This window comes from Dreissena polymorpha, chromosome 3 (assembly GCF_020536995.1).
Source record: "Dreissena polymorpha isolate Duluth1 chromosome 3, UMN_Dpol_1.0, whole genome shotgun sequence".
In the NCBI taxonomy this organism is placed as follows: Eukaryota; Metazoa; Mollusca; class Bivalvia; order Myida; family Dreissenidae; genus Dreissena; species Dreissena polymorpha.
The window spans coordinates 150,511,815-150,529,318 of NC_068357.1; the positions used below are offsets into that span (position 1 = coordinate 150,511,815).

The window sequence follows — 17,504 nt, forward strand, 5'->3', positions numbered from 1 at the left end:
AGTTATTGCAAATGTTAAAGTTGGCGCAAACCAACAGACCAACCAACAGACCAACAGACAGGGCAAAAACAATATGTCCCCCACTACTATAGTGGGGGACATCAAAAGGGATGCAGAATTAAAAATACAAACCTGTTACAACAGACTGTTCTTCAGTATTCCAAAAATACAGGCAGTTGTTGAACTAGACCATAGTCTTCATATCACTTTATATGTCTTTATCCACCCACTTTGAATCTCCATTGCAACAAACATATTGTTGATTTACACATTGTAGTAAATACACATTGTTTTCATCACACAATACTTCATGCTGAAAGTATTTCAAGACATTTAACACTAGAATTATATGTCTTAATGTTGCTCAAATTTTTATGATACCTAAAATTTAACTCAAAGAAAGTCAGTGTCTGAAACAAGTTTGTTTTCAATAACTTCCTGCCCTTCAACCAATCAAAATTCGCTTGTTTTGAAATAGATGGTGCCTCAACCAATCAAAAGTCTATCAACACCCCTTTGTAAGGCTTAGATGGAGCACTGATAGGGATTAATGTTTATGATGCTAATCTCTTATCTGATCTACTGTCTCAGCCAATTTCTCAATCTGGGAAATATTCACTGATAGGCACAATTCAACACCAAAATATTTATTGAATAATACACAGCACCATTAGCATACTATATTTAATTGTGAATAGTTTAATATAACATGCTGAATGGTGTTAGCAAATAATAGTAATATTATCAATATTTTAATTGCCTTTTAAAATGTATGTTAATAGTAAATGTGGTAGACATTAATTGTATTGGGGTATAAATATCAGTATAAGAAAGTTCAAATACTTATTTTTTATGTTGAGGAAATATAATTGATACTATCAAGCCCACATAATATTTTTGACACTTTCAATAGTTTTAATTAGTTACCCACGGTCTGATTTAGGTGGAAATTTTAAGAAATGTTTGAGATTAAAACGAAAGCAATGTTATATGCATTGAAATTGTATTATAAAGTATATTAACATTAAACAGGTTCATATTCACAACCGGTAACCGTTTTTGAATTCAAACTGCACCTTATATTATAACAGGTTACTGAGGTATATGTCTTTGTTTATTCATTTGATGCAAATAAATTGTTAGAGCCTGCAACAATTTTGTTTCTTGTTCAATTTCTGTACAACATTTGCTAAACGGTTGTTAAAGATGCTCTTTTTAAGAATTGTGTTAAACATGTGTCTTTTTAGATACATCCGTTTAAAACAGATCATATGATAAAAACGCACTTATGAAATAAAAGACTAACTTATGCTTTAAAAAGACGCACATCAAAAAAGAAAAACGCACTTTTGTGAGAAAAAACCCACATCTGTAAATCTTAAAACACATTTCTTAGATAAAAGACGTACTTCCTAGATAAAAGACGCACTTCTTAGATAAAAAACACACATTTTGCTCACATCTACACTCAAAAGCGCACTTACAGATGAAGAAAACACACAAAAAACAAACTGTTTCACTTAAATAACGCATTTGAAAAGAAAAAAAACACAAAATGCGCACTTAAATGCACTTTTGAACACTGAAAACGCAGATATTAACAAAAAACACAGAATTAACACACTTTTAAGTGCGCTAAATGTGTGTTTTGGTAAAAAGTGTGTTTTAAATTGACAAGCTAGGTCGGTGCCGAATAAAGTGAAGTTTATTTTGCTCAGCCCGAAAATCTGAACCACTCGCCAAGGCTAGTGGTTCAGATTTTCTAAGCCTCGCAAAATAAACTTCGCTTTATTCGGCACCGACCTAGTATTCTCTATATATTAACCAGTACAAATGTACTTAGCGGCTGTGTGCTTAAATTTAACACTTTTTATGTCCCCCACCACTATAGTGGGGGTTATATTGTTTTTGCCCTGTCTGTTGTTTTTTTTTTGCTTTGTTTGCGCCAACTTTCACATTTGCCATAACTTTTGCAATATTGAAGATAGCAACTTCATATTTGGCATGCATGTGTATAACATGGAGCTGCTCATTTTGAGTGGTGAAATGTCAAGGTCATCCTTCAAGGTCAAAGGTCAAATGTATGGGTCAAAATCGGTCATTTAATGTACACTTTTGCAATATTGAAGATAGCCACTTGATATTTTGCATGCATGTGTATCTCATGGAGCTGCACATTTTGAGAGGTGAAAGGTCAAGGTCATCCTTCAAGGTCAAATATATAGTACATAGTGTTTCACAAACACATGGCATGTTTGATAATATATTTTATATCATGTAATAATTGCTTTTTGCTTTTGTTCCTTATCCTGATAAGTTTACAAAAAGTCATGGTCTAACATGCACATAATATGCAGGGGATATTTCCTAAGTGACTTAAATTCTACAAATATACTAGCATAAATAAGTGAAAGAAGAAGTAGTTTCAACCAAATGTGCAATCAATTATCAATTGATTTATAAACTGTATTAACACAAATCATCAAATGTATACATAAATATATAATACACTACATAACTAACATTTCATACAGTGGATTTGCAACTCACAAATGCAAAAGAGACAAGAATTTATTGGTTTTTTAGAAATTTCAAAATTTAGTACCAGTTAATATGTTCTGTAAAGAAGTATGTAGCGAAGGGAGAATGGACCTATTTTATCATAAAAGGCTTTCCACTGTACAATACTTTTAATATGTTCTTTTGATATGCCATTTAACCTCATATGTTGGCATTGATTCATAAAGCAGTACAGACTCACAGGCCTTGTGAATATGGTTCCATACTTGAACCTTCTAAAATCCTAGTCTTAAATAAAAGGTAAATCTTGTGTATTTGGCCTGAGTATATATCTATTTGTCACATAATAGTTAAAATTCTTATGACTTATAACACTGCCTTGATACATTTGCCAAGAGCTTAACGCGGTTTGTTGGGTTTTCATACCACATTAAGAAAAGAAAGGCCAATTTTATTAATGTGCCTTTGAGGTGGACTCAAATTGTATTGGAAAGCAAATTTATCTCCTTCGACATGAATGAAGTATACAAATGTTGGTAAGGCTGAAAGAAAGCTGCAGGAATTTGTCAGTTTTGAAAACAGGACAAAATGATGGGGATTAAGATATTGAGTATTTGTACTATCGATGTTATTGTCCTGAATTATGACCATATTGGGCAGTCATGCAATAGTTTGTATCCTTAACGCATTCTTTGATGTCAAATCTATATCATGATCAGTATCAGATCCAACTAAGAATTATTGAAATAAATAATGTATACGCTTTTATGGTACAGTAATATAGCATTGTCAAAGTTTTTACAACCACTTTTTTGCATGCGTGAGCGAACTCTGCAATAAATGTTTTTTTGCAGTTAAAATGCATTAAATTGTTTAGCCTCTTTAATATCTCAGTGTTGACCTACACGTTATGTTTTCTCCATAGATCTCACTGAGAACTATGTCTGCTGTTCATGTCTAACTGATTTCACAATCAGTCAAATCAAATAACATTCACTGATATCTTATTACCATCAAATAATTTATCAACAACAAACCACAATGTGGGTTTGATTTTGAAAATGATTTGAGCTAACAAAAAACAAACTCAACAGCATCAAAATGTATAGGTTATTGTATAGTAAGTTGGTCAAGGTTAAAAAAACTTTTTGTGATACTTTTGTGGTTGTGTGAGTTGAGGAGAAAGTATCAAGTAGATGAGGATAGGTGTGTATGTTACGCAAGCATTTGAGTCCTATCAGATTGGGCATCTAAGATGTTTTTGTAGTTTGTTTATTTGTTGTTGGTTTTTTTGCCATTTTATACAGTAATTCTGTCATATCACGGCAGACAGTTGACAAACTCGCACTTTTTATGCTCCCCAAAAAATTTTCGGTGGAGCATATAGTTGCCAGTTTATCCTTCCTTCCTTACTTTCTTCCTTCTGTCACACTTTCCGTCACACTTTTGTACAGTTTCTCATAGCGCCTTCAATATTTTACCGCTCCCTTACATATTTGACATGTAGGTACCTTACATTGGACCTCTACATTTTGATGAGGTTTGAGATCACTGAGGTCAAGGTCACTGCGGCTAATAATAGATTTTCTAAAGGTTACACTTTGGTTATAGTTTCTCATAGTACCTTCATAAGGGGAGCATCCATCGTTTTCAACGATACTTGTACTGGTTTAGCTTAAGTTAACTGGTATTAAGTTCACATAATTCTGCCAGTTACTGCCACTAACTGCCCTACTTGAATCAGAGGTACCGTAGGTTTCCACGTATAGCTCGCTCCCGTGTATAGCGCGCAGGCTGTTTTTTAAATGCAAAAATGGAGAAAAAATATTTAAAGACAATGAAACCACCAAATCGGACCGAAAATGGCAGCCATTTTACTATTGCACAATCCAATAATCCGGGGCATTGGAAAGCTTAATTAAGCATTCAAAATAGGAAGCGTCATTATGATTAGGAGCATTGGTTGCATAGCACTAAACTTTTCTGACAATTTTGTAATTTTCTAGCAAAAGATTAACAGTCCACGTGCATTTCGTGAAAAACGTGAGAAAATAAGAATAAGTGTACATCGTGTGATTTTTCCTCGGGGAAAGCATGGACATTACGGGTAAGTTTGAATGTCGCATGGGAGACGGGGATACAGTTGTTGAGGTACACCACTGTTGAACGTTCAATATTTATACACACAAAATGCAATTGCATATCTTCACGTTCTCAAGTGTCAATTAGTGTCTCAAATGTCAATTAGCGTCTTAACAAGTCGTGGCACATATTACTCAATAACATCTGCCAATTACGAAGTGCAAAATGACCCCCTTTCACACCTACCGTTACCCGCAAAAAAGACCTTGTTCTCACCTACCCTTGCCTGCTCTCCGGAATGTCGACAACAATACCCATCAGAATTCATCAATAAAGAAGTGTAAAAACACAAACAAAGAAATGTCCGCAAGTTTATTCAAACAAATTTATTTTTGACCAAAACTTCTTCTACCGCATTCATATCTACCAGTAGTGACTTCTTGTTGTTTCGACAATGGCCCCTCAGTCTATTCGATTATAGGGTGGTAGTTTTCTGGAAAAAAAACATGGTGGCCATTTTGATTATTTACGATTACACAACATATTTTTTACCAATTTAGCAGCCAGGATAGCGTTGTATCAATGTATAGCGCGCACCAGCTTTTTAATTTGAATTTTGGAGGTAAAACACTGCACGCTATACATGGAAACCTACGGTAGACAGCACAATGCCCTAGAAAGGATTTCATGACCAATCAGCACACAAGCAATGCGTCTGGGACGGGGATCAAACACTTGATCCTCGGGTTTGAAGTGTGACACTCCTCTCATTGAGCTGGCTGGTGTGCAATTGTTTGCACAGCCATGATTGTGTCACACTTTACAACCATAATACTCAACTATGCAAAAGCAATTTCCTTCATTATGAAAACATCCGAGAATCATTTAATTTACTTTTACATGGTCAAAAATATAATTTGAAATATGAAATAAAAATGTCAATATATATTTTTTTTAATTTACAATTTACCCCCCCCCCCCCCAAAAAAAAAAAGATTGTTTGCATTAATTCTAATCATTGATGTTGTTTACATTTCTTCATTGATGTCAAGGCCATTAAAACATGTTGAAAGATTTTATTGATAACACCATATTTAACTGCAGTAATAAATGTGTCATTGAAAGCATGAATATACCAAACCTTGGATTTCATCCTGAGTTTTTGTATATAAATGACTGCATGTTGGTTTATAAAACAGCATACATTATTATCATTAAGGGGGGTGGGGGCTAGAAATAGCATACAGAAACAACATGTGCTAGTTAAACTGTTCTTTTTTTATATCATTTTAAAACCAAGTGTCTTTGAATGATCAATAGAAATTCGATCTAATTAAAAGTTAAGCCTGACATGATTTATGTTCAATTTTAAATTCTTATAGCAGAACAACCTGATGCATTTTCGGATCCCTATTTATATTCACAGAGCGAATTTCCTATCTATTTGTTGTATATGTGTAGATGTTTTGGCCACTTTCCCGCTCGGAGGCAAAGTGAAAATGGCTCAATGCAAACATGAAACCAGAACAGCCTGCAAGTAACTGGCAGTCTGTTCAGCTTTTATGCTGTTTGCTGCTCTTGTTTTATGCTGTTTGCACATACATGTAGCCATTTTCACTTTGCTTCTGAGTGTGAAAGGGTTAACCAAGTAATCGATATAACCTACATAAGAAATTTATGTTTATATGAAAATAAACTTCTTATTTTCTATTTGTTTTAATTAATCGAACCATCACCTCCAATGTTGTTTGATATGTCACACTCGTGTCACACTCAACTAGTTTATCAAATGTTAAATGTCATAAATAAAAACTCCTATACAGAATATCTATCACTGATATCTGATGGTACAAGAACTAGTAATTAATCAATGCATTAAACACAATCAGATAAGATGATTTATCAAATAATATTACAGTATTTGAGTAGATCAAAGGTCTGTTTATAATCATGTGCCTATAAATCGCATGTAGCTTTAAACCCTGGATTAAGAACAAAAACCCATAGTGCAATCATTTTTCTTTGATGTGCTGTTATGTTTAAAATATTTTTACAAAACAATTTTTATAAGGTAAGTAATTATATTTAAAAAAATCAATTTGATATAGCAAATGCTTGGAGAGAAATTTTGTATAAGATCATTTGAAAATTGTTATTGTATTAAACATTATGTTTGATGGCAAGACCATTAGAACCTCTAGACTTTCAGCATGTTTTATTAAAGGCCAAGAACTCTCCCTTCATTCCCATGTTTTAGTTGCATAATTCTGTCCCTTGTAATACTTGGGGCTCAGATTATAGTTCATTACTGCATAGTTAAGTATATGTTTAAAAAAAATATTAGTGACACAGTAGCTTTAAAATGATCATGTGCATAGTGTATACTCCCATTCATTTGAAAAAAAAAGTATTTATTTTACAACATTCTGTTCTATAGTTACCTTTAATACTTTTTCATGTCTAGTTTTTTTTTTGGGAGTTATATAAAAAGTAAACCGTGTTATGGGATAGACTATGTTTCTAACCACAATTATGATTCAATTGTTATCAATATTGTAATACGGTGAAATGAGAAAATGCAACTGTGCAGTTCGTTGACAACTTGTATATGCATGTGTCAGTCTGTGGGAGCTTGTTTGGACCTTTACTTTGTTATAGAATTTTAAAAAAGCTGCTTGGATGGAATGTCATGCGTAAGATCTGTGACCCTTACTTAAAGGTTAAGGTTACACTTACAGGTCAAAAGTCATTTTTGAGCATAATACAGCATTTTAACGCACCTGTAACTGTAACTGAATCATATATCAAGCAATTTTTAACAACTTACCACATGTGTACTGCATAATATGGATGTGGCATGAAGCTTATTATTTTTTAGCCATTAGGATAATGATTCTTCTGATATTGGATGATGATGATGATGAAGAAGACAAGGGGGGTGGCAGCGATCGCTGATTTAGGTTTTTGTCAAATACACCTGGAAAAAGATTGATCCATAACAATTGTTGAGTGTACTTGCGTGAGTGTATGTGTCAGAGCTTTTCAAAATTGTAACTTTGTTTTAATATATAAAATAAGTTTAAATATTACTTAATAATCAATATTAACCACTAAATAAAAATGTGTTGCCTGCAAAACATGTCACCTGACCTCAAAGTTTAATAAGTCAAAGGTCATCTGGCCATAAAACAGTTTATCTGTACTGTAACTTTGTCATTTATCATGAAATTTTAAAATCATGCACAAATGACCACCATGAGGGTATGTTGTTTGTAAAATCTTAACTTAATGTCAAGGTGAAAACACAGCTTTTCCAGACCGTGATTTCATCATTCATCATGCAATGTTATAAATAATTTCCCACAAATGTTCACTATGTTGAGATTGTGGCATGTGCAACAACGGTCTCCCCACCTCAAAGGTCAAAGTTTACATTTTTACAGTAATGACGTCACACGATGGACTACGTAATATATTTCTTATTTTCGGTGCAATGTTACATTATTAAATGGTAATACGTACAGAAATCGGAAACAGCGAGTCGTATAATACAGGATTTATTTCAACGATTGATGCAACCTGTATTTTATTAAATGCATCAAACAGGTATATAATAAATTAGCATATTCTTGTATTAAACAGAATTTCATTATGTAAACTAATGGTACTAGAATAAAAGTCGCAATTGCATAGTGGATATGGTGTACGCCTAGCGACTGGGAGGTCATGGGTTCGTTTCCACTGGCAGTGTTCATTTGTTCTACCCAGGAAATCGACTCGAAAGTGTTACAATAAGACTGAGGCTTTCCAATGCAATAGAGCTCAAATAAAAAGGTTTAAAATAAAATTCATTGTAAGGTTAAGATTGGCAAGCTTATATACAGACCAAAAAATGGATGCCACTTACGAGTCTACCTGCAACTCTTCTTGTTAATTTTCCTTTACCATCCAATATGGTGTCCTTCTTCTACCATGAGCTTATGTCTTGTGGTGTGCACTCTTGGAAGAACCACTTTGAAATAAGATCAGGAATCTCACTTCTATTATGTCTTTTACTTTAAACACTGTCCTCTTCAAGAAAAGATTTAAATATAACTTCAAACAGATTGTAAATCCATCTTCTAATCTTATACATAGATCTGATGCAAGCATCAAGTTCTAACACAATATATTATCTACTTAATGCAGGAACAAAATTTCAGGTGAGTTCACTTTGAGAATAATTTGCTAATAGCCTTAAAGGACTTGTTTTCCCCTGCAGTCTGTCTGCAATTAATCTGCCCAGTTTTACTGTTTTCAAGTGGTCCAATTCTCATCCCAGATTGACCAACAGACCCACACTCCAGGAGTGAATTGTTAACAAACTGCATGTATTAAAGTATACAACACTTTAAATCCCACAGACTGTCTGGTTTATATCAAGTGGCTTTGGCCATATACATATTGTTTTTAATTCCATACTTTTTAATCTGAGACAAGCGACATGCCTAATTGCTGGTTGTCTACAATACAATGTAATCAAATCTTAGAGCTATTGTGTTTCCTATGTGCCTTTATACCATAGTCTTGTATGTCTAGCTACACTGGGTATTGATTTACAATGGTTTAGCTGTTAATTTATAACATAAATGATTAGTGTTTGTAAATTTAAATGTTGCTCTTGAACAAAAAAGTAGTTTTTATCATTAGAAATGTGACAGGCTTAACTGTCCCTTTCTGCCTGTTTGTGATGTAGAAGACAATATTTAAAAAAAAGAATGAAAATAACTATAATAAGAATTTCAAACATTATGTTTAAAAACTGTTAAGTTCATTTCCAATGACTGGTAAGACGACATATAGGCATTATTTCCTTTGTTTGCATGAAGTGAGCCATGTTCAAAACAACTTTCTGGTCTAAAGGTGAGCATTATTAAAATCTTTGTAATTATTTCCTATTTTATGTCCAAGCACAATAAATGGGTATTTTTGGTTTTAGATGATGGCAGTATTCCAGAATAAAATAAAACTGATTGTCAAGGTTAAGTAGTGAATTTGTATATTATTGTGTGGACCTCCAATCAAGTCCACAACTTGCAATAAAGCAATTCATAATAATACAGTATTTTGTTTAGAAATATGTGTTAGCTATATTTGTGATGGTTGCCAAAGTTTGTGAACTGAACTGACTGCACTGTCTTCTCATCCTTAGATATGAAAGATATGTTTTTGTTTTGGAAGATTTTCTAGTTTAACCCTTTTCTACTTAGATACATATTTTGACGCATTTGAAGTCCCTTAGAAAGTTAAATTTAAGTAAATACCTTTCTTACTAGATTTAAGTTTTTAAGGCTTCATTTCCAACCCTAAGATACTGAAGAGCAGCAAACAGCATACAACCTGAACAGACTGCGAGTTAAAGGGTTAAACTGAGGAGTGATAAGAGAAATTATTTTTTTTACATGTGGCCACATTTATATGACTTTAAAACCATAGAAATAATGTTGTTGTTGTAGTTGCACAATTTACATTTGACTTTGGTGATTTTTCAGTTGTGTTCTCTTTTCCCTATATTTAATAAAGTTTATGCCGCCATCATTGATTGAGTATTTTGGTTAATAAAAATGTTGGTTGGAAGGTCTGTTTGCCAAATGTAATAGTAGTCCATATTTGTCTCTGCTGTAGGGGAGGCGGAAAACTACAACGGGCGAGGCGAGGTAAGGTATTGCGCAAGGGGGGGTTAGAGGGCTAGGGTTAGGGTTAGGGTTAGTGTTAGGGGTCGGGTTAGGGTTTGGGTTAGCCTAAACCCAACCCTAACCCTAACCCGACCCCTAACCCTAACCCTTACCCTAACCCTTTTTTGTGGTTATCACCCCTGACCATGCCTCGCCCGTTGTAGTTTTCCGCCTCCCCTGCTGTAGTAATTGATTAATTTCATTTAATCATCATCAGATTTAAATACAATTGCTGGTATCCTGATGAAGTGGTTCATTGGACCCTTTTAGAGTAGTCCAATTTTTCTGTTAAGATTTTCAATCAATATATGTGGCCAATTAATCTTAGACTCTAGGATTTAGTTGTGCCTCTTTATTTCATGCTTTCCGGTGGTTTAAAGAGAAATATCAGTGAGTTAAAACTGATAATTTACTGTTTCAAACAGTAAAAATTATGGATAATTTCATATTCCACCAAATCCAACAAATATGCTCTATTTCATGAGTCTCATTGTATTTAACAACCAATACTTGAATTGAAAAATAAAGAATGAAATTTGATACTCTTGAATGAATTACTGTTACAAATTGAATTCACATGACCAATTGCCAGCTGTCAATCAAACTCACATAATAATCAATCAGATTTCGTGTATTGCGGCCACATGGTCCGACAAACAAAGACTGTTGGAGTAATGGAATAAGCGTTTTATGAAAACACAACTTAGTGGGTGGAGCGATCGCCTATTTGGTGACTGGTCAATGGGTTCCATGATATTGATACTGATGTCAGCATGCCATTCTAGAAAAAAAAGGGAATAGGCATGTCCGGGCCATTACTATGTCGTTCATTGTGAGATTTTAAAATCATTCGGCACATTTGTTCACCATCATAGGACGGTGTGTCATGCAAAAGAATTACCTTGATATCTCCAAGGTCAAGGTCACACTTTGAGTTCAAAAGTCAAAAATGGCCATAAATGATCTTGTCCGCGCCATAACTATATCATTAATTGTGAGATTTTAAAACTATTGTGTTTTGTTTACAATCATTGGACGGTGTGTCATGCAAAAGAATTACGTTGCTATCTCCAAGGTCAAGGTCGCCACTACTAAAAATACATTGAATTTGACACAAGGGGGGGGGGGTATCTAGGAACAATCAGTAACAATGCACATTTTGGAGTGTCTCCCTTTATCAGATTTTTTTCCAAATTTAAATCAAGGTCGCCTCGACTTAAAATAGATTGAATTTGACACAAGGGGGAGTAACTAGGAAAAATCAGAAACAATGCACATTTGAATTATCTCCCTTTATCAGACTTTTTTTTAAATTGAAAACCTGGTTTTGTGACAATTTTGTCCCTTGTTACACTCTAGAGGCCACATGTATTGTATGATTTTCATTAAACTTATCTATATGATTTGTCCAAATGATATATTTTCCTGGTTTAAAGGTGGGTCATGTAAGGTTAAAAACTTGTTCCAAACGTCAAATTAAAGAAAAAACATGTAAACACTCTCAAAATTACACAAATAGTCAAATCTTCATAAATATAGGATCTGGCACGAGTTGTCATATCATACCATATTTTATTAAACGAGTTCAGGAATTTCGTTAGTAAGCGAGCCTTTAGCATGCTTACTAACAAATTTCCTGGACGAGTTTAATAAAATATGGTATGATATGACAACGAGTGTCAAATCTTTTTTATCAATGCTTTTAAATGAGCAAATCAAATAAATATTTACGCAAACATGATAAATCCCGAATGTTGTTTACATTTCGTGATGTCATTTGACGTTGCAACGTCATTTCAGCAAAATAACAAAATTCGGTTTGTCAATAAACGGAAACTAAGCCCATGAAAACGCTTAAAAATGTTGTATAACATGTGTAATATAAACAAGAAATATCTTTAAAAAAGATATACGGCGTTGATTGTGGTTGCAGTTAATGAAAGGTAAAGACTTCAATGAATGAGATCAAAGATAGCGAATGTCTTTTTCTGTGCAGTTCTTAGCTGCAGCAAACGCAGTACGGGATGATACGCGGAGTTTTCGCGGCTTATTTTACATTATTACGTATTGCTGGTCATAAACGTATAGATACAAAACAGAAAACCAAAAGAAGAATAGAAGTGAAATTAAAACATATGAGTCAATCGGCCACACGCGAAGTATCCGTACATATTTTAAATATTTATACGCGCGTTCTTCGAACAAACCTGTTGCTATTTGATTCGATTATTAACAGTATCGAGAATCATTGCGCTCATGCTTAATTCATTAGTCAATATGATGGCATAATTCTTGTTAAATTAATTAAAAATAATATTTATCATGGTATTGTTGTAAAACACATTAAGAATCTATTATTGACATACCATATGGTATCGCTGGATATCTTCATTTAACATCTGTCTGGTCTAAAGAAAATTCCAGTTCACCTAGTTCACGCTATAGCGTCTTTATTATGTAACGATTATTTTCCTGGCCGCGAACTCCGATCAGCACATAGGGTAGAGACGCAGCGATGACCTGTATGTAAACTCTGACATTCACACACTGTGGCCGCAAATTGACCCGATATACCTCGCGAGTTGAAATGCAATGCATTAAAGTAAGTCTTCGCTTCCACTGCTCTCTATACTTTAACATGTTAACATGTTGACAGGAATATGGAAATTAGTACTAAATATGAAACATAGCCTTTAAGTGCAAAAGTTCTCGCGCTGAAAATCTTCTGAAAATAAAAGGTGGACGCACAAACTGTATTGATGTCGAGATTGAGTGTACAACTGTTCTATCTATTAAGCCTTTTCATTAGATATAAAATTGTTTCATGCTGAACACGCAGTAAAACAGTGTTACAAAGACGCAGACATGTTTCCAATGTTCTGGTCGTATTCTCAAATCAGCCAATGCAGTCAATGAAGTGTATTCATCTGTACTTGGCCGCGGGAAGTTTTATTTGAATTCTATTGGACGCTAACAAAGGTCAGGCTAAGGTGAAAAGCTGGCGTATACAGCTTACGCCGAAAAAATATGTAATGGTTGTATTACATTGGAAACAGGGTATAGCATGTGATAAAACTTGGTAAGAACATTTTGTCATATTATTAATTCATAATTGAACCTTGTATAGACAGCCTCTATTGCAGGAGATACAACCAGCTACTAGTTACTTATTTTATGATACCCGAGGTACACAATAATCTAAGATTTTAATATGTACATTTACATTATGTGTTGGAAAAGATTTTCAATTATCAAGTTTGTAAGAATAATGTGCCTAAAATAAATTATTTATACTTCATATGCTACTTTGAAGTCCAGCTTCTCAGAATAGTTTAGTACTTTGGGTCTCAGATAAGTGTCTTAAAGCCGCCCTAGTTGATATTTCTCACAACAATTTGGTAATCTCAACTGACCAGAATTGATCAGTGTTAGTCATATACATTCTAAAGCTTAACTCTTCCCTATTGATTTTCGCCAAAATGGTGCAAAAAAATGCCAAAAGCAGCAAAAATACAAAACCTAATCATGTACATAACGGAATCCTCAAGACTATTATTACCTGTGACGTATGACCCTTTTGGGTCACGTGAGCGCCAATTTTACATCTTTTCTACTTCAGTGCATTTCAAAACAAAGAAGAAATACTAAATAACACAAGAAATTTACAAACAAATTATGTATATGCCCTTGTCAATTTAAAACGCACTTTTTACCAAAACACACATTTAGCGCACTTATAAGTGCATTAATTCTGTGTTTTTTGTTAATATCTGCGTTTTCAGTGTTCAAAAGTGCATATAAGTGTGCATTTTGTGCGTTTTTTCTTTTCAAGTGCGTTATTTAAGTGAAAAAGTTTTTTTGTGTGTGTTTTCTTCATCTGTAAGTGCGCTTTTGAGTGTAGATGTGAGCAAAATGTGTGTTTTTTATCTACGAAGTGTGTCTTTTATTTAGGAAGTGCGTCTTTTGTCTAAGAAGTGTGTTTTAAGATTTACAGATGTGGGTTTTTTCTCACAAAAGTGCGTTTTTCTTTTTTGATGTGCGTCTTTTTTAAGCATAAGTTAGTCTTTTATTTCATAAGTGCGTTTTTATCATATTATCTGTTTTAAACGGATGTATCTAAAAAGACACATGTATAACACACTTCTTAAAAAGTGCGTCTTTAACAACCGTTTAGCAAATATTGTACAGAAATTGAACAAGAAACAAAATTGTCGCAGGCTCTAACAATTTATTTGCATCAAGTGAATAAACATAGACATATACCTCAGTAACCTGTTATATTATAAGGTGCAGTTTGAATTCAAAGCGGTTACTGGTTGTGCATATGAACCTGTTTAATGAAAACATACTTTATAATACAATTTCAATGCATATAACATTGCTTTCGTTTTAATCTCAAACATTTCTAAAAATTTCCACCTAAATCAGACTGTGGGTAACTTATTAAAAATATTGAAAGTGTCAAAAATATTATGTGGGACTTGAAAGTATCAATTATATTTCCTCAATATAAAAAATAAGTATTTGAACTTTCTTATACTAATATCTATACCCCAATACAATTAATGTCTACCACATTGACCATAAACATACATTTAAAAAGATATTAAAATAATATTTATACTATTATTATTATTTGCTAACACCATTCAGCATGTTATATTTAACTATTCACAATTAAATATAATGCGTTAAGGGTGCTGTGTATTATTCAATAAATATTTTGGTGTTGAAATGACTTCCTTATCAGTATTTCTCAAATTATGTAATTTTTGGCTTAGACACAGCATGGAATCAGATAAGATATTAGCCAGTCCCTATCAGTCCTCCATCTTAGCCTAACAAAGGGGTGTTGATATACTTTTGATTGGTTCAGGCACCATCTATTTGAGAACCACAGATAGGAAGTTCTTTTTTGAAAACAAGAAGAATCAGCAACTGACTTTAAGCTAGATTTAAGGTACATATAAAGTGAACAACATTCAGACTTATTATTCTAGTGTAAAATGTCTTGAAATACTTTCAGCATGAAGTATTGTGTGATGAAATAAAATGTGTATTTAATTACTACAATGTGTAAATCAACAATAAGTTTGTTGCAAAGGAGATTCAAAGTGGGTGGTTAAAGACATATAAAGTGATATGGTCTAGTTCAACAACTGCCTGTATTTTTGGAATACTGAAGAACAGTCTGTTGTAACAGGTTTGTATTTTCAATTCTGCATCCCTTTTTTATTTAGTTTATTGAATTAATTATGATCATTATCACATTTATGTATTGTCACTGGGAAATGTAAATGGATGAGTAAATGTAATGCAATTTTAAGGAAAAACAACACCATTTGAATTATTATGGCTGTATTTTATGGTTATTGTCATCTTAAATGTTATTTATACCTATTTTTGGTCATTAATGAACAGATTTTTTCCCCCATATTAAATGAGAACTTTTATATTTTAAAGTTAAAGGTTAAACCCCATGGTGACCGTGAAATTTACATTGATCAGAAGATCCTTTGGAAAGAATGTGCATCATCGCATCGCCTGCCAAAAAAGGGAGCAAAAGGGAGACTATATATATGTAACCTGATGTATTGACTTGAATACCAGGTTTTACCCTGCACAAGCTGGCCAACATGAGGAGAACAGGAGTGGGAAAACCGCGCCCTCTCCTTGACCAAGAAAAGCTGGATTTGTTTAGAGGTCAAACTATACAGGGTACTGGTTATTGCATTTTAAAGGTGTCCCACTTCCGACCAGTCCACACAGCCAAATGAGACCACATATCTTGGTACATTTTCAAACAGTATTTTCTACCAAACATATTTATTTATGAAAAGCGTTAAGTCACATGTGATCAGGGGATTAAAATTGCAAAAATAAACAACCAAAAACAACAAGCAAACAAACTAGTTTTGATTTAAATTTATAATTTTTATAGCAACGAGATTACCATAACAGCAATATTAAACACTTACATTATAAAATATCTTTCAGGACCTGATCAATAGAGATCATGCATGAGACGCACCGCGCAAAGGCCATGACAGTATAATAGTTGCAAAGAAGTTTGACCGGCTGGTGGCAGATGTGGAGAGAAAGATGAGAGCCGCACTCCGCCGCCTCAAAGAAATGACAGGCCTTGATTGATTCTCATCTTTTTTATGTATATAGATGTTCCTGTGTATATACTGTACATGTTATTTATAAGTATGCTATTATGTTTTGTTTATTTATAATCTAATTATGTTAATATTTATTTCATCAAATTGTCATTGATATTTAATTACTCATGTATGTTAACAAATGTTGGTGTACATTAAAGTATAAAATTGAATTATCTTGTAATTATTTAAAATACACAAATATATTTGTGCATTACTATTGGTTTTTATTGCGAATCTGAATTGAAAAAACTTTTAACAGCATATTATTGAATCAACTGTTAAGGCAAAAGATGCACCTTTAATGCACATGTGTGCTTTTTGTGAGTGCGTTTTTTACTGCCATTCATGTGCGTAAATTGTGCGTTTTATGTGGGCTAAAACTGCGCTTTAAACCAAGTTAAATGTGCGCTTTTTATAAGTCAGTACCTATAAAAAGCGCACATTTTGCTCGCTAAAAGCACATTTTCAACCCACAGAAAAGCGCACATTTAACACACATGTGCGCTTTTATGTGGGTAATAACTGCGCTTAAAGTGAGTTAAACGTGCGCTTTTAAAATAAAAAAGCGCACATTTAACTTGCTCTAAAGTGCAGTTTTAACCCAGTTAAAAGCGCACATTTTACACACATGTGCGCTTTTATGTGGGTTATAACTGCGCTTAAAGTGAGTTAAATGTGCGCTTTTTAAATAAAAAAGCGCACATTTAACTCGCAAAAAGCGCACATTTAACCCACTTAAAAGCGTACATTTTACACACATAAATGGCAGTAAAAAATGCACTTATAAAAAGCGCACGTTTAACGCACATAAAAGCACACATTTAACACACATGTGCGCTTTTATGTGGGTTATAACTGCACTTAAAGTGAGTTAAATGTGCGCTTTTTAAATAAAAAAGCGCACATTTAACTCGCGAAAAGCGCACATTTAACCCACTTAAATCGCACATTTTACACACATAAAAGGCAGTAAAAAACGCACTTAGAAAGAGCGCACGTTTAACGCACATAAAAGCGCACA

At 33.5% G+C, this 17,504-nt stretch overlaps 2 protein-coding genes and 1 long non-coding RNA gene across 5 annotated transcripts in view; 2 read left to right on the top strand and 1 right to left on the bottom strand.

Annotated features, from left to right (window-relative positions):
* LOC127871991 (uncharacterized) overlaps nt 1-9,086 on the bottom strand; it is a 77,310-nt gene extending 68,224 nt beyond the window's left edge. Inside the window, exon 1 of the mRNA XM_052415347.1 lies at nt 8,510-9,086. The gene's annotated coding sequence lies outside the window, so the exon portion shown is untranslated. The remainder of the gene's footprint in view (nt 1-8,509) is intronic.
* Nucleotides 1-17,504, top strand: part of LOC127871974 (uncharacterized) — a 341,340-nt gene that overhangs the window by 273,388 nt on the left and 50,448 nt on the right. The gene's annotated exons all lie outside the window — the stretch shown is intronic.
* LOC127872009 (uncharacterized) lies at nt 15,288-16,577 on the top strand. Its single transcript, XR_008045671.1, has 3 exons — nt 15,288-15,519; nt 15,786-16,107; nt 16,314-16,577. It is a non-coding gene; the product is annotated as an uncharacterized LOC127872009 (long non-coding RNA).